We start from the raw sequence: 24826 nt of genomic DNA on the forward strand, positions 1-24826 counted from the left end.
TTCTTCATAATAGATTTTCAAGTTGTTTACAAAATATTTACATTTCCAAAGTATTCATCATGAGTCAGAGGACCAAATCATTTGTCTTTAATTTCAATAAGAGTGAATGAATTTAATATATTTTTGTGGGAAAAAAATTGATTTTAAAGAAAATATATTCAAGAATGTGGATGAATATTTGCCTCTTCAAAATTAACCAATATGACTTATTACAGTCTTCATTTTTGTTTTTGCAAAGTAATTGAGTTAAGTAACTTGCCCAAGGTCACACAGCTGGGTAATTATTAAATGCCTGAAGTCAAATTTGAACTCAGGTCCTCCTGTATCCAGGACCAGTGTTCTATCCACTGCACCACCTAACTGCATCCCCCCCCCCCCCCCATTGACAACATTCTTAATTGTATCATAAAATTGATCACTTGCTGTTTTCCAGTTATTTTTCAATTGTATCTGACTCTCTATGACTCCATTTATCATTTTAAAGATGAGGAAACTGAGGCAAGATGGGTTAAATGATTTGCCCAGGATCACAATAGCCAAATTGAGTGGACACCAGATTTTAATGGAGACTGGATTTGAACTCAAAAAGATGCCTTCCTATCTACAGACCCAGAACTCTTCTATGAACAGAACCATCTAGTCATTTATATTTGTTTAAACAAATATATCCCCCCCACCTGTTAAGTTATTGACTTTAAGTGAGAAACTTATCTCTGAAAGTGACTTTCAGTAAGATTATTATGTAGTTTAATTATATTCCACAGACGAAAATAAGGGTATTATGAGGTACTAATTACCAGTCAGGAGTCTTTGATTCTGGTTCTGGTTTTTCAGTTGGAATTTAAGTAATCTTGGGTAATTGATTAAATCTTTCAATATCTTCATCCATAAAAAAGAAAAGATTTTGGTTAAATGGATGTTTGTATTTCCAACTCTGAAAATTCAAGTTGGAAAATAATCTTTCCATATCACATAAAGTAATATGATGGAATGCATATAAGAAACATTCATGAGTTCATCAATATATTGCTTTATATAATTTTCTTAAAGGAAACATCTAATGATTATTTCCAAAATTGTATTTAAAACTTTCATTATCAAATGCTACTCATTTTTGCAGCTTAGACTCTTCTGTTCCAATTAAGATAATCTACTTATCGTGCTCTAGGTGTTCATTATTTTCTCAAATTCATTGTACATCTCATTGCTCTCACTCAAAACATGGATCTCCTATGGACCCCTATCCAATCTCCCAGTTACTTCTATGTCCTCCTTTAGCAAACAGTTCAAGACATAATTGAAAAATCTTTCCTAACCTATCTCATTCCCTCTGATTAATTGTTCTTTGCTTTGCTATTCTTTTTCTGCAGCTACATAGTATTTATACTTTGCTTTTACTTTAGTTTACACATGACATCATATCTAATGAATATCCTCTCACTCTATTCTGATTCTAAAACTGTCTTTCTAAAACTTTCTCTTCTTTGTGTGCATATTTGCATTTCTCTGTCATCTAACTTTGCAAATCATTCTACAGAGGCTTCTTGAATGTGAATGGATGAAAAGAGATAAAGGAAAAATTAATATTTTTTATCTTTATATTGTGGAGGTAAGATGTCATGGTTAAAATATGGGCTCTTTTTCTCTCTGCCTGAATCTTATTATCAAACTCTTTTCTTTTTAATTCAGGGAGAGGTATATAATAATTATGTAGTCAAAATATGCAAATATATGTCAAAACACTATCACTTGGGTGGTAGCTATCTGATCTCAGTGAAAAGCTAAAAAAGTATCCAGAAGTGAATGGGTAATCAGGATGTTAAAGGGTCTTGGATTTATTCTATATGAGAATCAATTGAATTAAATTATATTTAAGCTATGGGGGGGAGACTGAAAAGTAAGTAGCAAAAATTATTGACATCTTCAGATATTTGAAAAATTGTTTCAGGGAAGAGGCATTATAGTATTTTGACAGATGTCAGAGGATAGAACTAGATACAACGAATGAAAGTTTAGGAGATGCGGACAAATTTAATGTAAAGAAATGTAACTATTAATTAAAGTTATACAAAAGCGGATGGGAGTTTTCTCACTAAAAATTTTGAAGCAAAAGTTAAATGATTACTAGCTGTATATATTGTAGAGGGGATTCTTATACAGATATGTGTTGGCTCACATGATTGTTGAGATTCGCTGAGAATCTGGGACTCTGAACTATAAGTACAGTCAGTTTTCCTGGGGGATAATCTTCCTAGAAAATGACATGAGAGTCTAAAACATAAATGATGATGCACTGAACTTATTGGGAAATAGGGGATTAAGTTCCTGTAAGAAAATACTTTGTATAGAAATTGATGAAAACACTTTTCTACATATAATTATTTAAAATAACATTAATTCTGATACTATTCCATTTTTGGAGCAGATTCACAAACAGTTTTGAATACTTTTCCTCTTTTTAGAAAATATAAGGAATTGTGGATTCATTAACACTAAACATGAAGCCAATAGTGTCTGCAGACATTCCCACATGACATTTATCTAAACATCTTTATTTACTTAATATGTGACATCATTGACTTTGATACTTGGATTTAGAGACCAAAGGATTTATATTTCACTTTGGGGTCATATTGCAATACAAAATGAATTTTAAAGGCAAATTATAAAAATATGCATTGGGAATTCTTTACCTCACAGTACGATGAACAAAATCAGTGAAACAACTAGCAGGATACCAGCTACTCCAGAAACTTGTTAATTTTCTTTTCTCTACTGCTCATAGCCACTAATTTGAGCAATTGCCAACACAAAAGTGAAAATGAGATTACTAACAAAATCAGAGGAATGCTTGAAGGGGTGAAAATTAAATGGAAGAATATTCAGAATTGATTATAAGTATAACCAACTCTTAATTATCATAAAAATAGGGAATGACATCATTGCTCATTTAAATACTCAGAACCAAAAAATCCCATTTTATAACATGCTCCTGTCTCATTTAAATATTGGAGCTCATAGAATTTCAGAGACAAAAGAACTTTATATATTGTCAGCCAATTTCATTTGAAATATGAAAAATGTGATAAAAATTACAGCTGAAGGCTAGAGAGGGGAAATTACCTTGTTATGGACACATAGCCAGTGATTTCTTGATGGGTTGGTGCTTTTCCTTTTGTTATCTCTCTCTCTTTTTCTGTTTTTAGTTTTTTTTGCAAGGCAAATGGGGTTAAGCAGCTTGCCCAAGGCCACACAGCTAGGTAATTAAGTGTCTGAGGTCAGATTTGAACTCAGCTACTCCTGACTCCAGGGCCAGTGCTCTATCCATTGCACCATCTAGCCACCCCTGTTATTTTTCTCTTAAAACTGGTGAGTTTGCATTGCCCTCCCTTATTTATATTGTTAAGGTCCAAGAAAAGTCCCCAATCACAGAACAGAGGCACTTGACACGATGGAGATGCAATAGCAAGGGTTTATTAAACTAGCTCGAGCTAGGGTTTTGTCCTAGGTCAGGGCTAGGCTCCTGGAACCCCGAGTAAAGTGAGGAGAGACCTTATATGTGGTTCAGTGGGGGATTTCCAAGTATCTGCCTGCTGATTGTCTTGAGATGGTGTGGCGTGTTCTTATTGGATGCTGGTTCTCGGGAAAGCCCCCCTGTTCCATGGTCTGAGAGCTGACCTGGCAGAATCTCCAGGAGCTGACCAGGCAGAAACTCAGAAAGCTGACCAAACAGAGACTTAGGCAGAATGTAGGCAATTTAGGCAAAAGTTCATAGGTTTCGACATTCAGGGTCTTACAATATCCAATTCATTTGCATGTCATGGCATCATTTCTTTGATTCCATGGTCTTCTTCAAAAATGAAGGACAACCAACATTTCTCATTCAGTTTCTCCATCTGGAATAATGACTACTTTGTTTTTGTTTTTTGTTTTTTTGCTTCATTTTACTTATTCTTCAAGACTACTTAAATTCTACCTGTTGCCTGAGGCTTTAAGAGAGAACAGATCTTTCCTCTGAAATCCATTCCATGGTATTGTTATAGCATTTACTGCCTGTTATTATTAACTCCCTTTTCCTGTGCACACATGTCATATTTCTTACTAGATTACAAATTTCTAGATATCAAGAACAATACTTCATGCCTTGATTTTTGTTAATATTTAGAACTTTGCCTTGTACAAAGCAGATAATAAGTATTTCTTAACTGAATGAATTATTCTTCCTCATCCAATGAAAAGGAATATCTTAAATAGTATGTAATATCAGGTGCAAGGATTTTTGTGGACAAAGACATGATAAATTTTAATATTTTGTATGTCTTCATTAACCTAAAACAGAGTCCCTAATAGCCAGTTAACTAATAATAATTAGCATTTCTATAGCATATTAAGATTTGAAGGGGGCAGCTAGGTGGTGCATTGAATAGAGCACCAACTCTGGAGACAGGAGGACCTGAGTTCAAATTTATACTCAGACACTTAATAATTGCCTAGGTGTGTGACCTTGAGAAAATCACTTAATCCCAGTGCCTTAAATAAAACAAAAATTTTTAAGAAAGATTTTCAAAGTGCTGTATATGCTATTTCATTTTTAACCTGTAAAGTGAATTTGATGATATTGGTGAGGTTAGTGATTTTATTTTTTCCAATTTACAGATAAAAAAATGAGGCTAAAAGAGTTTAGGAGATTCACCCAGAGTCATCTAGTAAGTGTCTGAGGTAGGATTTGAACTTGGGCCTTCCTGACTCTAAGTTCAATACTGTAAGTCTAAAAGTTAATTGTTCCAGATATGTAATCAAAGTTATTATCTAATATGTTCCAATTGCAAAATAGGTATGTTTACTGAAGAATTAAAAAAATCATAATATTGTAATTCTCATACTAAATAACTGAAAATCTTTAAAAATTCATTTTGTAAGGAATAAATTTATTTTCCCAAAAGTCAGCATGCCAAAGACTGTTTTGATTTATTTCTTCAAATTATTGTGGAATTAATAACTCCTTTATCATTTCCCCCAGCATAGGTCCCCTCTGTCAGGGATTAATGCTATATTTCACTTACTCAGCAGGTGGTCCTTGTTGGCTGATGGTTTCATATAGATGTAACTCTCCCTATAGAGCTGTTGAAAAAAATCATTCATCCTATACCCTCTTAACTGAACTTCTAAAAGATATTTTGTTACAGACATGTTCAAAATCACTTATGCCTTCCTTATGCCTAAACAAATCATTTCAAGTACCTTAATTCTCTTTTTGGCTGTCCTAATTTTTGCTGTTATTCTTGTTTTATCTCCAGTCATTGATCCATATCAAGCCACTAGACCTAGATAACTCCAGAGGAAACAAAGAGACTGGGGACTTTTCACAGACCTCCCTCACATAACAAAGAGGATTGTTGAAAGAATGGTGTTTTTCTACTTGCTTCTAAAATGGTGAATTGGTTTTTCTCAAACCTTCCTGAAAACATGGCTTTTGCTGATAACAGAATGTCAGAGATTTCATAGTCTCAAAGTCTTATTCAAGCAGGAATATATCTCATCTTTAATCATAGATGTCACTACTGAAAGGCTCATAGTATAAATAAATAATGACAGAGCTTCTTGAAGAATTGTGGCATACAATAAATACTGAACAACAAGATAATTATCATGATAATTTTTCTTGTTGAAGACAGTTTTTGAATTTTTGATTAATACAATTTGCTTGAAGCCTTAATAGTGAATTGATTATATATGTGCCTCTAAATTGCTATAAAGTGATCTTTACGGATGACAAATGCCACATAAAAAGTATTATTAATTAAATTTCTAATTTATTATCACAAAAAGGAATTTTAATCCTACTATTTATGATCCTTCATTCTGTTTAAGCAACTCCAGTTGTGATCTATAAACACTGACTGATGTAACTGAACTTGTCAGATTTTATTACAAGCATGCCATCCAGAACATATTTAAAATTACAAAAGCATTCTTCTTTTGGAAAATGTAGTTTGCTAGCAAAGAACATTGATGTGCCATGAAATTTAAGCTAATTAGCCTTTGATCTTCTTTTTAAATAGGCCCTAAATTGTTGGAAAAGTTTGGAACTCACAATTTCATTTCCAGAAACCTCTTAATGTTTATATGCATTCCCTCCTATATTTCTATTTTGAAACCTCATAGTATTGCAGAGGTAACCCAAGGTTACAAAACACTATACTAGCAGAGAGCATTCTTTTGTTAGATACTTTCCAGTTGTAAAATGGGCTTGGTGTTTGGCTATGCCTAAATTCAGAAATATTTAACATGTGAGATAGTGATTTAGTGGAAATAACTTTGGACTTAAGATCCAGGGAAATCTAGGATTGAATTTTACACTGAAACTATTTTTATTACAATGGAAAATATATAATTTCTTTGAGTTTCAGTTTCCTCAATTATTACTGCCATCATTAACTACTAAAATTATCACAACCACCAGTACCACCACTACCACTACTACCACCACCACCACAACCACCACCACCACTACCACTACTACTACTAAATACCTATAGTTTATATATTACATGGTTATTATGAAAATCAAAAAGGATCATGTATGTGTTAGTTTATTCATGTCCAACTCATTGTGAGCTTATTTGAGATCTTTTTTCCAACAAAAAATACTTCAGTAGTTTGCCATTTCCTTCTCATTTTACAGATGAAGAAGCTAAGGCAAATAGGGTTATGCAACTTATCCAGGGTGACACAGTAATTAAGAATCTAGGGTTGGATTTGAACTCAGTTCTTCCTAACTGCAGGCCATGTATTCTATCCATAGCACCACCCAGTTGCCCCAATAAAATTTGTTGTTTGTTGTTATTGAAGTAAGATAGAAACATCAGTTATCACTGACCACTAGGTGATTTCTTTTTGGCCACTGAAACTCATGAAGAGAATGATTAAGGTAAAAGCTGACTATAATGCAATCTGCCAAAGTTAAAGAATCCCTCACTAAGGCTTATCATGAATTATGGGCAGTATTGAGGTATAAAATAAGAAGTGTTCTAAAAGAGTAGAAGATGATAGAGAATATAGTCTACATCTCCTGACCAATATATACAAAAACCATGCTCACTATCTCCCCCATTTCCTTTTCTTCTAACTTGGTCTATTTTTGTTTATTGTACTAAGCTTTCCTTAGCCACTCAGGCTTAAAACCTGTATGATATTTGGCATTTCTCTCCTCATCACCATTTTTATTTATTCAGTGACCAACTTTTGAAATATCTCTTTATCTGCCCTGCCTCCCTCACAATTTTTCATTCACTTGGAAAACACCACAGTTCAAGTTCCTTAATTCTCTCATCAGCTCTCATAATTCTTGTTGCTATTGTTGTTTGTATCTCCAGTCATCTTGATTCACCTAGATAGCTCCAGAGGAGACAGACATTGGGGACTTTTCACAGACTTCCCTCACATAAATCCAATTCACTTCCATGTCATGATATCACACTCCTGATATCATGGTTCTCATGAGAAGGAAAATATTCAAAAATCATGATAGGTTTTTAACAGAAAAAAGAGTGGAAGATTTCAATTCAATCCACAGAAATCTCATAAAAAGCAAAAGTGTTCAAAATTAGAATGGGTTGCCTTAGGAGTTAATGAGATGCTCATCATGGAAGCTCTTCAAATAGAGGCTGGATAAACATTTTTGTGAATATTATAGAACAGAATCATGTTCAAGATGGTTTGTTCCAGACAACTTTTGTATTTTCTTCTCTCCATTTGTAAGATTTTAATATTTTTGGAATACTTAGGTTTGGGGTTTGGGAAGAAGAACACTAGTTAAGGGAGAAAATTAAATCAAATTGGTTCAGAAAACAAGATTGTCATATAAAACAAAGGAGGAAAGAGTTTTCAGAAATAGTAACAGAGTAGTAGTTCCCCAAAACAAATAAATTCTTTTAAAAAGCTGAAGGAAAATAAAAAGAAAGAAATTGGGCTTGTATTAAAAGATTAGGCATTTACTGGTAATCTACCAGTGTACAGTTTCAATAGGCAGAAGTGAGAACCCCGATTATTGGAATGACTAGAAGATAAGGATTTTAGAGTTGCACAATTTGATGATTGAGCAAAGAAGAGAAAGAGGTTGGCAGACCTTTCTATCACATTTGATATTGATTCAAAATGAATTTAGGAATGAAAGAGTATAATATTTCATCTACAATCAGTTCTCTAACCTTAAATAATAGTTCTGTACCCAAAATTGTGCTTTTATTAAAGCTTTGATTTTAAATATCAAGAGAGTGAGTTTTCTTTTTTTATGAAGATAAGGATTTTATTCTTAGAATTTCTATTTATAGTATGACACCATATCATGACTTTCTATGAAGTCTGAATCTGATACTGAGAGATTAGATGCAAAAATGAAGCTGGAGAGTGAGTGGATAGGGAGGTTGAGAAGAGGTGGGTTGTCCTGGGAGTCTTGTTCAGACGGAGGTCTATGGAGGTTTTTGTTCTCCTCCCCAGCCCTGATAAAAGTCAGAGGATACTGAGGGTGATAGGAAATTGTGAGTACCAAAGCTGATGCCATCACAAGATGAATTTCATAGTCATGAGGTTTCCAAAAGTATGTTAGAGTCCAATGAAGGAAGGCAAAGAGGTGTAAATGAATGACTGATGAGTTTTCATTTTCTCTTGTCTGCATCCAAGCTGGCCAAGTCATTCACTACTTTGAAACAGTTCTGATTGTATTCTGACCTCTTTCTTCTTCTCTCCCATCCTACTTTTCCTTTTCCCCCTCTTGTGACAGTGGCCTCTGAGTGGTGAGCTTTCAACCTACCTTTTCTGATCTTAGAATTACCATTCTAGTTCCTAGCCACCAGCAAGTAAAGCTTCCCTTCATCATCCCCTTAATTCTAGTACTCATCAATGTGTTTTTTTCTTTCTATTAAAATGCAAGATCCTTGAAGTCAGAGGATTTTCTTGCTTCTTTTTGTACTCTCAGTATTTGGCATGTAATAAATGCTTTTTCACTAACATTTATTTACTTTATTCATTAATTCCATCATTTATTCATACAGAGAAGGCACAATAAAGATATGTAACTTGCCCAAGGTCATATAGGTAATTCATGGCAGAACTATGATTCAAATGCTTTACCTTTAATCCCATAACCAGCACTCTTTCCACTGTTATTCACAACCTTTGAAGACTTCAAGTTATTTTTAATTCATGAAAAATTTATTATTTATGAGGCAATACATTTTAGTTACTTTTATATACCACCTTTTGTTCCATTGTTCCCTAGACACTACAGAGATTTTAATCTTCCTTCATAGGATATAATACAACCTGGGAGGGTAGCAGAAGACATTTCATCCCTAAATTAATTTGGAGAGGGGGGAAATGCTAAGATGAAAAGGGTTTTGTTCCCTCAATGGGATAAAAAAACAACTGCTTGATTTAAATGTTCACTGTAGGGATAAGGACAAGAAATGTAAATTCATTGATATAGTGAAATCTTAGATGAGCAAACTACCTCTACTGATGCAGAGCAGCATATTTTCTGACAACATTGCCCAGGGCACTGAAAGGTTATGTCAGAGGCAGAGTTTGAAAGGGCTTCCTGATTTCAGGGAAGGTTCTCTATCCAATACAATAGAATGCTTCTCTTAGTGTTGTCATAGCAATCCTATTCAGTCATCTAGAAGATTCAGATTCAGATGATTTCTATAAGGGGAGGCAGTTAAAATTTTACTCCAGTTGGGTCAGCTAAGTGGCAGTGAATAGAGCACTTGCCCTGGAGTCAGGAGTACCTGAGTTCAATTCCAGGCTCAGACACTTAATAATAATTACCTGTCTGAGTGACCTTGGACAAGTCATTTAACCCCATTGCTTTGAAAAAATTAAAAAAAACACCAGATGGTTTGTATATATATTCTTCTCTGGGGAGTCACTGGGCTGGAGCAAAATTTTTTGGTATTGGTTTTTAGGATTTTTTTTACAAGGCAATGAGGCTAAGTGACTTCTCCCAAGGTCACACAGCTAGGTAATTATTAAGTTCTGAGGATCTAGTGAGCAGAAAAAAAGTACTCTGTGAACTTATTTCACAAAAATTAAAAGGATTTGCACTTCGATAAAATGAGAACTAATCAAATTTCTTGTTCAGTTTCTCTCTTCATTTTTATATTACAAGCCTCATGAAGAAAAAAGTCTAATTTTTGTTTTTGTTCATACTTGTAATTTCATCAGTGAGGGGAACTTCAATGTGAAAGCTCCAATGATGTAGTTTGACACATCTGTAACTTAACAACTTTAGAGAGTTTCTTGGAATACCAAGAAGTTAAGTGACTTGCTCAGGGTTACCACCTATACTGAGTGTTCAGTGATTGGGAAAACATTATAATTAAGTCAAGAGATAAATCTTCCTAATCTGTGTTCAATACCTTTCACTGATAACATTTCTTTATAATCTTCTCAATTGAGGATTCCAATACAATATTCTTTTACCATTCATAAAGAGGCAGTAGACATAGGTCTATTCTATGAATTCCAGCAGTCTTGAGAAACAGAGATATGAACCTTATTTCTGGAACTCAGATATAAATGGGTATCCTTTATGGGGGCTAGCCTTGACCCAGTCATCCATGCGGATAATAAAGATAGGCTTGCTCAGAATTACTGGAGAGGGGATACCTGGTTTACATAAACCAACAAGCAACTCATTGGAGGATCCCACTATGTCTTAATGATAACTTGCTTTGTTAGATTGGATATAAGCAGTAGGTCAGATCAGAGAATGAACACACATTTTTGCCTAATATTAGTATTATATGACAGTAACTGATAAAACTACTTTCAAACATATGTTTACTACTCTTTCTCTCCTTATCTTTCTAGAACTACATGTTTTTTATTGCATTTTATTAAAATTTCAATAGGATAGTTCGATCCTTAGAGTGTCTTTGTACAAGCGTATGACTTTCAGCAAGTTGTCAGTGATCAACACAGCTGCATAATTTGGTTAAATGTATTTTATTTTTTATATTTTGAGTTAAACATGTTAACCAAATTCTTTGATGAGGAAATAGATGGACGTAGGACTCCCAATTCAAATACTTTTAACTAGGTTCATTACAGAAAAGTTTAAGTCATTGGCCTCATGTAGAAAAAAACAAACATTAGGTACTTGAAAAATCTTATTTACTTAAACAGTTGGAAACATCTAAAGATTACTTTGGTTAACTTTATTATATTTAATGAGAGACAATTTATTATTTCATAAAAAGTAAAAGAATTTGCACTTTCTTAAAATAAGAACTATTCAAATCGCTTGTTCAGTTTCTTTTGCTTTCACATTTTATCTGTTTAATGATTTTAATGGGAGCTAGGCCTTTGGCTCTAGGCTAGTGCCCTGCTTTCAGTGCTCATACAAAATTACTGCAATTTCTAAAATGTCATTTTTATTTTGGCTAAATGAATTCAGTTCCATAAATTTTTTTCATAAATCAAAATCTTAAGGTAATTCATGCAGGTAGTTCTCAGGAAGTGTCTGGGTAAAGAAACTAAGACCTGAGTTCTGAAGAAACTTTGTGACTGACTTTGTAATGGTTGAACTGGCTTCTTGCTTCTCTCCTATTCTAGATAATTGAGGTTTACATAATTACCATTTCAAAATGTATAACAATTGGGTTATTAAAGTAAGAAATACTGCATGAAGAAGAGCAATGGCACACATTTTATTCTCCTATTTATGGATATATTTCATTCTCCCATTTACATCCAATTATTCCTCTACCTGTAGGTTTAAGGACTATCCTTACCCTTGCACCAGCCTGGTCCTTATCCCTAGAAGACAAGAGAGCCCATAAAGTCATGTCTCAGGTAGCTTAGCTTTATCACTTTCCTCTATTCCTACTCTCATGGCACAACCCACGTCTAAGAATTGGTTTCTTGCCTTGTCCATTTTGGTTGAATACAGTAATTTGTTTCCTAATGCCTGTATTAGGGATTTGTTTTATTATTCTTTTTATCTAGGTCCTTTTCTTATCCTGTCCTAGATAATTTTTTCATTTGATTCCAAATTTTGTGCTCAATTCAATTCAATTTAAACTGATTTGGAATCAGAAAATCTGAAATTCTGATTCTGCCAATTGTTATCACTTAATCTTTTAGCATCTTAATTTTCTTATCAATGAAATGAGGCTATTGAACACAGATGAGTTCCCAAATTCTGTGGCTCTTCAAAGTAAACAAATAACTGTTAAGGGCACAGATCACAGTGGTAACAACTAAGGTAGTCATAAAATACTCACTGGTTCTTTGCTGAAGTGGAACTCTGTCCCACTCTCTGCTCATACTATGAATTCTTTCACATCTATTTGTTAAAGTTATCTCTCTTTCTACACAGATGGTACTGTGTTCTGCCCTATTTTTGCAACAACATTTCTTAGGCTTCTCTTAAAATGACTCCAGACTTCCTAGATCTGATGCTCCAGGAATCTGCCTAAATTTCCCTCTCTTATCCATTGTTGTGATATTCATAGATGACCTGCCCTGCCTTGGTATATAATAATCCCTGGACACCAATAAGAACCATTCACAAGTCATGGAGATTTAAGATGGACAGACTGTTAGAAAAGTAGAAGGAATGGAGAATAAAATAATGAATCTGAAATCAGCAAGACTCCATTCAAATTCCCCCTCCCCAGATATTAACTTTGTGACCCTCAATAAAGTTTGACTTTTCTTTATCTCAGTTTCCTCATTTGTAAAATGAAGGGATTGGATTTGATGAGCGCTAAGGTCCCTTACAGCTCTTAAATTATGATTTTTTGATTCTTTGACTTGTTATTTGGTCTTCATCAAGAGAATTCTGGATTTGTTCTTCATATAGAGTGAAAGAAACATAGGAATATTTACCAGCTTGTTATAGCTGTGTACCCAATTTCTGAGCCTATAGCAATTCTTTTAATCTCAATCTCATTCATTAAGTCATTTTTCAGTTAGGAAGTCTTTTAGTTTAACCATATCTTCTTGGGATAAAAATCATTATTATTTTTCTGTCTAATGTTACCACCAAATCCTTTCCCTCATGGTTTTTGTTTAAGTAAGACTTTTATAATCACAGTGTCGGGGAGGAAAGCACGAGGAAAGAAATGACAAAAAAAAGTTTCTTCCAGACAATGTAAAATATAGAGCCAAACCCTTTATGGGATAGCATTGTTTGTGTCCTGATTAAGCGACTTATTTATAGTAGAACAAGCAGTCCTTTTGATGTGACTCACTGAATAGTGATAATGTGGCTTACACTTTCCAAGATAGATTCTATCTTTTTTTCTTCCTTGTTTTATACCTTATCTTTCTTAGATTACTCAAAATAGCTAAATATAGACACTTATAAAAAACAGTTCTTTGCTTCTTCATTATCCAGGTTTCCTGTCTATAAATTTTCTCTCAGTACTGACAGTTTAAATGCCTAAGTATTGAACAGATACCAAGCCAAATGATCATGAGAGGAAAGGGTCTTCAATTTATCCCTGGCAGTGTTCATATATGTGAAAATTCAGTTTTATCCATGGATCTAGGAAGATCCTGCAATTTAAAAGCCCTAACTTTGTCCTAGACACATTGAATTTTTCTATGTTTGAGTTAATGATGTGTCATTAACATTGACCTGAAATATCAGTTAGTTAAATTACAAAAATTGTAAATTACCATATGAATGACAACTAAGAAATGGATAGTAAGATTATTTCAGGTCAGTTTGGTTTTCAATGTTCTTCCCACCAGCCCTGTCCTCTATTCCCTTTCACTACATATTGCTTTCTCTTCCTTTAATAGAGATTATATTAGTGGTAGAGGGAATCAATAATGAGAAAAGCGGCATTGCTCCAGGAGATTTATTCTCATATTCAATAAATTTATCACATGGTTTTTCATTATATTCTATATCTCTGTTGTCTACATAGTGCCAAAGTCTGTGGAGAATTTAAGACTTAAATTAAATAGATGCCTTACTTTTCTTGGTTTACATAAGTTGCTTACTGGAAATACAACTTAACATATCATAGATGAATTTATAATTAAATTATTACATTAGTGAAAAACAACCTCTTTAAAGTCCAAACACAGAGAAAGTTCCAGGAAATAGTAGGAGTTTGCTTGAACTATGAAGGTTGGGTATGAAGTTAACATGCAAAGAGGAAGAGGAAGTACAATCTATACAGGTTTCTTCATGAACAAAGGCATCAAAGTAGGAAAATTCAGAATATATTCAAGGAACAGGGAGTAATTGAGTTCATCTGGATCTAGTGTTTCATAGCAGGAAACAATACAAAATATGCAACAGGAAAGTTAAGGTGGTGTCAGACTATGGAGGACCTTGAAAACCAGCAAGAAAGATTGAATTTTACTTATGAGATGGGATCCACAAAAGGTTTTTAAGCAATAGAATAAAATGAATAGGTATATTAGGTATATCCCTAAAGAAGATTTGTCTGGCAATAGTAAGTAGTATGTATTAGAAGGAATGCGCTGGAGACCAGGAGACCATTTATTCATTCAAAGGTCAATCAACGTTAATTAATCCAGAACAATGCTGCTACACCAGAGAAAGGGAATTACACAAATTTTAACTAGAAAGTATCCCCATCACTCATGAAATATAATTAGGAGAATAAGAGACTAGCAGAGTTAGCTATAATGTAGTATTATATCACAAGTGTATTAAAGAGTCACAAAACAAAGTGTTATTTGAGGTCTGAGGAAGAAGGTCAAAAAAGAATATCTAGAAAGGCATTGTGAAGATTATTCCAGTAGACCAGGTAGGTCATAAGAGTTTGAACAGAGATAACCATCATGAGAAAAAAAATAAAGAATGGATGTGAGAAATATTATGGTAGTGAATATAGGGAAGGAAATAACCATTTTTATAATGTCTACTCTGTTCCAGACTCTTTGCAGAGCATTTTTTTCAAATATATGACATAATATTTAAGAAGACTGAGTCAAAAAAAAAAATCCAAGGTTTTGACACAGAACACTGAGGTAAAGGGAAAGGCCATTTGGGGGCCATGAGTTTGAGGTGCTAAGGGAACATTCAGGCAGGTGATTAGAAGTGCAGCTTTGGTACTCAGGAAAGTGATCAGTCAGAAACATACATATGTGTACCATTTGAATATAGATGAAGTATGAAGCTGTGAAAGAAAATCAATTGTCAAGAGCATAAAGAGAAGAAGGCCAGTAGGGAACACCATTCTCTTTAATTTTGGACATTTAAGGTATACAAAGTACTTTACAAATATTATTTTACTTTATCTTCACAACAACCTTGGAAAATAGATGCTATTATTATTCTCGTTTTTTATAAATGAGGAAATAGGCAAAGGGATGTTATTGCTTGCTCAGCTAGTAATTGCATTTGAATTCATGTCTTCCTGACTTTAGAGGTCCTCAGTACCTATCAGACCTTTAGAGGTCCATCCTTTGAAGATGAGGAGCCAGAAAAGAAGGACAAAGTAGTGAAGTAGGAATAAAAGCAGGAGAGTATAGTGTCTTGAAGCTCAGGAAGAAAATAGTATCTGGGAGTAAGGCAAAAGAGAAAGACAAAAAAACATGTTATTTGCATATTTTCATTGAGGACCTCAAAATAGGTATGTGATCCATCCAAAGATTTGCATTTTGCAGGGTAGTTACTTCTTTGATTGATGCTGATTGCAGTTCCTCCTTAATACATGGTATCCATGAATTATTTTATATATATATATATGTATATATATATATATATATGTATATATGTAATTAACTACTTAACTTTCCAATGATGTTTCATTGAACTTAGCAAGGATGATATGCACAGAATCTAATTTTGAGATGATACCCTAAATCTTTTTAGCTTATTTACACCTGCCAGAGATGGCAATCACTGAAATTATTTTTTGAGAACTTAGGGGTCACTCCCAAGTAATTGAGGGGCATAACTATAGTATATTAGTATTTATTTTATTTCAAATTTTAAAAATGTTTTTAAGTTGCAAAAATCTTGAGTTGGAGCATCTTCATCTTGACTAAATAATTATGAAATATAGTTTAGAAGTCATTGATTCTAGAATATGCACATTATCTTTAGGAAAAAATAATAAAAATGCTTTAAATGTTATTTAAAGGATGACTTGGGTAGCCTAATATTTTCCCAATAATTAATAAATTGCAATAAAATTATTTCTATCCAACAAATTATAAGATGGTAAGTTCAAAATAAAACAATTTTTTTTTCTTTTTACCTGTAAAATAGCTCTTGGAATTGAATTGAATATGATTTTCTTGCTCACTATAAAGTCTATTTTTATAAAATCTTGAGGAAAAAAGGCAAAATAATCCAAAGTAGTTTTATTGTAAATTTGGTTCCAGATTTTAAGATCCATGGGAAACTTTTTTCAGTCTAGTGGTATTTCAATCCCAAGAAAGATCAAAGACTATCTTACTCTGATTGCTAGTTGCTTTCAAAAAATTGCCTAGCCCTCCTTCATTTTTAATGGAGCAGCTGCCTTTGACATTGTTCTATCCTTTCTTGACTCCATCTAGTCTTTCAATTTTAGCATAATCCTAGCCTAATCTCAGTTACCAATTGAACCTGCTTCAAAAGTAATTCAATCGCTCTCATGTTCTTTATCACTATTTAGAACAATTTCAAAAAAAACTTGAACACATTTTGTTAAAAAACACAAGAATGATGACAAATTTGGATTAACAATTTTCTGAACAAAGCAAAATGAATGTAATTTCAAATACCTTACTGAAAGAAAAGAGAGTCCTGTAATATCTTAAAGCCTCTTTAAAAAAAAAAGGCTTTTTAAAGGGCATTTGGTACTAAAGTTCATCCAGAAATATGAAAATTAGCCATGAAATTTTGAATGTCAGTACTTAATTCATCCCAAAAGTCATATGCTCTTGTCAAGATAAAATTATAATATTGAATCATCTCTTTGTCTGTTCAGGGATGATTACACTGTAGGGGAAATGATTGTCCACTGATGTTAAAGTCACTGGCATGGTGAAATGAACATTTATTGCTTCTATCCTAATCAGATGGTCATTGAATTGCACTTACATTAAATCTAAAGTTTATAGCTGGGCCTGGTTTGAAAATGATCAGGGATTGACTTCTAGCTCTCTTAACTTGGAGCAAGGAAGAAACAGATGCAATTACATATATTTAAAAAAAATACAGGGTAATAAAATTAAAGAATAAATGAATTTTACATATGAATGCTTAAAATTGAGATAAAATATTTGAAATCAGTCAATGGCACAAATAGTAGAAGCTATTTTAATACTATAAATGTATACATACTTGCCTATTTGATGAGATTTATGAGGAATAAGAATGGGAGGGCAATTAAATATGCTATTCACAACTTTATATTGTTTATAAAACATGAATTGTGAACAAGTTAGGGCTGTGTAGCAATGACTACAGGCAGGTAATTAGAAGACTATTTCTGGAGACTATTTTTCACTCTTTTTATTGATATACTTTAACAAATTAGATAAATATAGACACACAATACACAAAACATACATAGAACTTTTCCTAAAATATTTGTCAAACCCCAAAATAATGCTTGAAACTGGTCAGAATTTTCTGGAAGGGGACCTGTTTGCCATATGCTATAGCATATGTTAGAGCAACAGTTCTCAAAGTGGGGTCCAGTGACACCTGGGGGTACCCAAAATCTTTTCCTATGTTCTGAGATATCAAAAATGTTTTTTTCATAATAATGCTGAAGTGGTTTAATTTTTAATAGACTGAGACAATATGGTCACCTGTCTATGTGTCAGATACGATGCTAAACACTTTCCATTTCTTTTTTCTTTTGAAGTATTATTGAAGTATTTTTGTAAGGCAAATGGGCTTGCCCAAGGCCACACAGCTAGGTAATTATTAAGTGTCTGAGGCCGGATTTGAACTGAGGTACTCCTGACTGCAGGGCTGGTGCTCTCACTGGGCCACTTAGCTGCTCCAACACCTTCTATTTCTTATCTCATCACAACAACCTTGGGAGGTATTATCTATTTTACAGTTGAGGAAACTGAGATAAACAGAAATTAAGTAACTTTCCCAGGACTAACAGGCTATTTTATTATTATAGATATTACTGAGTTATTACTAACTCCAGGCTCAGTGCTCTATCCAGTATAGTACCTAGCTAATATACTAAATATTGAAAATTATAACCCATATAAACAAAAGCTTTTTGGTATCCATAATTTTAAGTGTATAGAGATATTCTGAGAACATAGAGCTAAAGAACTAAGTTGTATCTTGTGATCTTAATAAGAAAATGCTGGTGAATTGTATTATATTTAACTTGAATTTTACTTCCATTTAATATCTTGATATTCCTATCAGGCAATCTTGTAGTATTTTTAAGTGCCCAGTTACATAAGAGTAATTTGTATCAAATACAGAGAATACAAAGAAAGGTCGAAACACAGTCTCTACATAATGATTTTTTTACTCTTAAAATAACCACAGGAATTTTTTTTGGGGGGGTGGCATGTAGCTAGTTCTTTTCTTACCTAAACTTCTGCCATCCTGGGATCTCAAAAAGTTAATGGTATTGCTAGGTAAAAAAAGTAGAAACAATTTTGTGACCTTTATTAAATAATTTCATATTGCTTTCAAAAACAATGATTAATTTATTGCTCTACCAGCAATGAGTAAGTATGCTTTATTTTCCAATAGGTGATATAACATTGACTTTTTTCATCTTTTACCATGTTTGGGAACTTTGTGCATTTAAGATGATACCTCAGTATTGTTTTAATTTTCATTTCTCTGATTCATAACCATTTTGAATATTCTTTCAGGTTATTGGTGGTTGATTTGTTCCTTGCAAAATGTATTGTTTACTTGCTTTGAGCACATAGATAAAAAGAAATGCTTCCTAATCTTTTAGACTCACTTCAAATCCCTTAGGATTTTTGGATGTTGGACTTTTCCCAGAGATGTTTTATATATGGGTGTGTATATAGATAAGTGTAAATGTGTATTGATATTTTTCTTTTTTTTCTTTTCTTCTATTATCTCATTTCATTGCTTTTATTTACCCAAAAGGGAAAGAGATAATGATTAGACCTTTGATTTCTGTTCTATATCTAACTCCTGAATGATTTAAATTTCTCCATTATTGCAGGTCAGGAGCTTCTTTGAAATTTATAATCTTCAAGAATTACCTAGGGCACTGGGAGATTATGTGATTTATTCAGGGTCACAAAGAAAGTATTTATTAGATGAAGTGTTTGAATCTAGGTCTTCCTGACTCCTAGGACACTATAACTGTGCCTGTCTAAATTTGAAGGGGAAGGCACTGTTTTTCCTTTAGAACCTAACATAGAACATTTTGAAAAGTTTTATGACCTTTCTATAAGCATTAAAGTATTCATCTGTCTGGATATTAATTCTCTGAACCTTCCTGAGTCCCACACTTTTCATCAACTGCTTTGCCTGGCTTCATTTCCACAAACATGATGCCCTTCCCAGAATAAAATCCTCATTTCTAGTCTCGTCAGCAAGCTGCTTTATCAAGCATGTTTTATAGATGTATGTATATATTTGTATATTAGCTACATCATACATATATGTAAATTATACATATATATGCATAGAAAAATCTCTTCATCACTATCATTATCATTTAATTCAATCTCCTATGTATACATGTATATGCCTAAATAATGAAAGAGGTCAATTTAGTCAACATTCCTAGCCTAATATCTTTTTCAGGTCAGAACAGTGCTATTAAACTAATCCATCAATCATAGGTTTTAAAGTAAGTGTGAACAATCTAATCTAGTTAAAAGAGGATGAAGCACTAGAATGCTTGAAGTAACTGGATGAAATGAAATGAAACTCAAAAAGAAATGTTGGGTATTGGCTGAGGAGATTCAAACTCTGACCACTGGACCCAAATGACTAAGCAGCAGAAAGTGAGGCTGATGACTTTATAAACCCACACCCCATCCTACTTAAATCCAATTCACTTGCATGTCATAACATCACATCTCTGATGTTATGATCTTCTTCAAGAAGAAAAGACAAACAACAGAGTGCCTCGGTGGCGCATTGGATAAAGCAGCAGTCCTGGAGTCAGGAGTACCTGGGTTCAAATCCAGTCTCAGATACTTAATAATTACCTAGCCGTGTGGCCTTGGGCAAGCCACTTAACCCCATTGCCTTGCAAAAACCTAAAAAATAAAATAAAATTATAAAAAAAAGAAAATACAAACAACAACGAAAACATAGAGCTTACATAAAAAAGAAAATCATTTTGCAACCTGGGATCTGAGTTCTGGGTCAGCCCAGTGATATAAAAAGTACAAAGCAAACCCTGAGAGTAAACTTATTAAAAAATCTCTGGCTCTTCCCCACCCCAAAAATTGGAAGATGACTGTAAACTTTCAAAGGTCAGAAGATTTGGTAATTTCCATAGCCATCCTACCAGTATCACTTGAACAATAGAGACTGATGAGCAACTGTTACTGTTCATCCTTCATTCTCGAATAGGCCTGATGACCTCAGAAATGTGATGCCTTGACTTGAAAACCAATTGAATTTAAATGAAGCAGAGCTGTGCAAAGTCATTAATCTCACTCTTTCCTCCAGAGCCATTGGAGTCCAGTGGAAAGATATAGGTCAAGAAAATTACTGATGACCCCTTTTTATGTAGTGAGAGACCTCGACCTTTTTAAACTAGGGTAGTTCTCAAGTTAGTTTGTCTGAGACAATTTAGTGATTTAGAGAATAATTTTGCCTTCACAAAAGGCTTATTTTGACAAGGGAAGGCCCTCAGAGTTTCTGGCTAAAATAGAAACAATTACTATTTTACACACATTCTGACCCATAAAATTCCAAACAAAGCCTCAAGTAAGGATTGAGCTGGGCTCTGGCTTTAATGAGCAGTATTTGCATCATGAACTGAGAGACATATAAAAAATAAATTAGATTCTCTAATGTAAAGCAACTTAAAGACTCTACAAGGAGTTTATAAAAAAGTTGCACCATAGCTAAGGGGTATTCCATGAGGAATTTCTTTAGGGAGGGAGAGAGAGAGAGAGAGAGAGAGAGAGAGAGAGAGAGAGAGAGAGAGAGAGAGGTTAATTAGGAGAAGAGATGAAGAGATAACACTTTGCTACATATATGTATTCTCTAAGCTAAGTCCATTACCCTGGATTCTGTTTCTTCTTAAGGAAAAGTGTGCCCCCAAGTTTGGGCAATGAGGAATGTAGGTTATTTTGGTTTCTACAGGGATGAGGCTGTCTAAGATATACATTACAAAGGGGAGTAACCACAGTGAATCACAAAACTGGGAAAGACCATCTATCTCATTCAAGATGCAGAGCCCAAGATTGTAATGAATCTGACCCCAATTAACCTAGGTTGACCTAGAGCTTCTGGTCTAACACAACTGAGTTTGCACAATTAGATTCATACATATTAAATTGCATGCCTCCTGTAACAACTGGGGTTCATTAATATAACATGCTTCATATGATCCAGGGGGAGAACATATTAGAGACATGCCATGGGATGGGTAGAGCTCTTAGATTGTAACTCTAATGATGAGAGTCTATGAGAACTCAGGAGAGAGGGGAGAAGAACCTCCAAAACTATATATTGGATATTACTGGACCTCAGATTGTCTTACATTAGGGGGCACCTGTGTTTTGCAAGATCCATTAATAAAAGCTTCTTTCCTCATGCCAGCAGATTTATTTTTCATATTGATAAGAGTTTGGAGACTTGTACCTCCAGGATCTACAAAACCCTTGAGGGAACCCCAAAAGAGGTCAAGGAAAGAGCATTCATGGTTTGATTTCAAGCAGATTCCCATTTCTTTTCCAGGGTTCGCTGCAGTGAATCCCTGAATAGATATGGAACCTCCATATTGATGGGAGAGAAAGGGAGGGAGAGTAATGGAACAATTGGGAGATTAATTGGGAAATCAATCTAGAAAGGTAGGAAAGGAATGCCTATAGTACTGCTTTTTTTGTGGCTTAGAAGTCCCTTTTCTAAATAACCCTAATGGGGGGGGGGATCCTAGATAAGAGGCTGTGGATCAAAAAAGGCACCTGGAAGGGGAGAGAGGAGGAGAAGAAGCCCTCAGATACCCTGAAGAAATCCACTGGGAAGAAATTTAACTAACTAGGATAATAGAAGTACTATCCTGAGTAAAGAAAGAAAACTATGGTGGCCAAAATCCTGATCCATTGAGGATTGGGTATGCAAAATTTTGAGTATTTTTGTGAATAAAATGATCTCTCTAAACAAGGAAGAGGAAGAAAATGCAAGCATGCTGGGTAATTGGGGATATGAAATTACTTTTGAATAAGGTAGGAAGGGACAAGAAGCACAGGTGGATACCCTGGCAGTGCCACCCCCACCTTATATTCCATGGCCTGATCCTTAGTTCACTCTAAGTCCTCCAACTGTTCCTAGAGAGGAGAAAACTGAGGATAAAGTCCCAGAGCAAGGGCAGAGAAGGAAGATAAATAATCTTTTTCTTGGTTAAGAAAGGAGCTGGAGTGATGCAAAAGGGGTAGAGAATCTTCCCTTCCAAGCTAATTAATCATCTTTGTTTAAATTATGGAAGATGCCAATGGGAGGACAAAGGGGGTGGGGACAGGCTATAAGAATGTTCCTTTGAGTAGATCAGAATTCAGGGCATTCAAAAAAAGAAGATAAGATCCAGGAGAATTATCTGACCAAATGGAGCAAGTTTTAGGATCCAACCTCTTCACTTGGTGGGGGAGGGGATTAATATCAATCTTGAATGTCCTCTTCTCTGGGGATGATAGAGGAGAGTTCAGGAGGCAATCATGGAGGGGTGGGAGAGGAGATACCACCCAGTCCTAGGGGTTCTACTTGCAGAAGTTAAATATCCTAATGTAGATCTGGGCTGGAATAATAATAACCTAGCTCATAGAAGACACATGCAAGATTTGAGGCACCTCATCATCTCAGGGATCTAGGAAACTGTCCCTAAATTCCAAAATTTGAAGAAAACTTCTGAAGTGTTCCAAGAGAAGGATGAGACACCTTCTAAATTTCTTGAGAGAATGAGGGAAAATGCGACAAAAGCATGTTGAGGGTAAATTTTGTCACCAAAGCCTGGCCTGATATTATTAAGAAATTGTAGAAATTAAAAGGATGGAATGCACTATCACTTGAGAAATTTTAAAGGGAGGTGCAGAAAATTTATGTTGGGAGAGAAGATGTGTTAGGTCTGAGAAAAGTCCCCAGTTATGGAACAGAGGCACTAGACATGATGGAGATGCAATAGCAAGGGTTTATTAAACTAGCTTGAGCTAGGGTTCCATCCTAGGACAGGGCTAGGATCCTGGAACCCCAAGTAAAGTGAGGAGAGACCTTATATATTGTTCAGTAGGGGAGTTCCAAGCATCTGCTGGTTGTCTTGAGATAGTGTGGCATGTTATCATTGAATGCAGGTCCTCGGGGAGGTTCCCCTGTTGCATGGTCCCATAGATGACCAGGCAGAAACTTAGGAGCAGAATTTAGGCAAAAGTTCATAGGTTTCGAAACTCAGGGTCTTACAGATGAGAAACAGAAAAAGAAGCCAGGATTGTGCTTCAGGCTGTTAGGGAGGTAGCTATGGGAGAATCTACCTGTATAGGGGCACAAGCAAAGGGATCAGAGAAAAAGAAGGTTGGGGAGAATGAAGGAAGGGGAAAGAAAGGGAAGTAGAGTGGAAGGGTATGAATGCTTCAGCTGTGGTCAGTTAGAACATTTTAAAAGATAATTCTCTGAGTTAGAAAAGGAGGTGTGAATAGCCCCTCTCTTATGACTTTTGATGAGGAAGAGTAGGGAACTCTCATGGACTCTTTCTATCCAAGCAACAGCCCCTGGTAAACCTGAAGTCTGGGGACTCCACAGAAGACCTGTGGCATCCTTAATCCATCCTATCTGCTCAGTCTGCATTTCTCTTTCTTTCTTTGAGAGAAAAGGAATAGAGTTAACCTCTCTCCCTCTTTGCACCACCCCTCCCCCCTAGGGGATAGCAGTGGGGAGGCAGGGAAGAGTTCTTATTCCTAGAAGCTTTATTCATGCCCCAACTGAATAAAGACTGTAAGTTACCAAATCAATGTGAGGGAACCCTCCATATCTTCTCCCTGGGTTAGGCCTACAAGTAGTACTCAATCTTATCCCCATTTCATTAGAACCCTTAACTCCAGTCTGCCAACAGGTCTAAGAATTCAGTCTGAGAAGAGCTGCATCAATGGGGGGGGGGGGCAGGCAACTTGACTTTAATAGCCTTGACACTTAATCCCTTAGCTTTAAGGGGGAAAACAAGATGCACATGTGGTGTGTAATAGACAATCAATTAAAATAAGTGGCTGAGAGACTTGAGATTTTTGAAAGGAAATTCCCCTGTGTTTAAAAAGAAAGGAAAAAATTCTAAATTAAGATTTAGTCAAGTTGATTGTTAATTTTTTAAATTCATCACTTAGCATATATATATATATATATATATGTGTGTGTGTGTACTGTTGTTGGCATAAATGTAATATAAATATATATATATGCATGAATGATTAAATTTTCTTTTTGAAAATAAAAGTATATTTGGGGCAGCTAGGTGGCATAGTGAATAGAGCACTGGCCCTAGAGTCAGGAGGGCCTGAGTTCAAATTTGACCTCTGACACATAATGATTGCCTAGCTGTGTGACCTTGGGCAAGTCACTTAACCCCATTACCTAAAATAAATTACAAGTAAATTTTTTAAAAAATATATTTGGGATAAGAGGTAAATAAGTATGTAAAACAGAAAT

At 34.6% G+C, this 24826-nt stretch overlaps 1 pseudogene; it reads right to left on the reverse strand.

Moving 5' to 3' along the window:
- LOC141492210 (interleukin-15 receptor subunit alpha-like) overlaps nucleotides 1-24826 on the reverse strand; it is an 87946-nt pseudogene that overhangs the window by 58562 nt on the left and 4558 nt on the right.

Source organism: Macrotis lagotis, chromosome 6, assembly GCF_037893015.1.
Source record: "Macrotis lagotis isolate mMagLag1 chromosome 6, bilby.v1.9.chrom.fasta, whole genome shotgun sequence".
Lineage (NCBI taxonomy): Eukaryota > Metazoa > Chordata > Mammalia > Peramelemorphia > Peramelidae > Macrotis > Macrotis lagotis.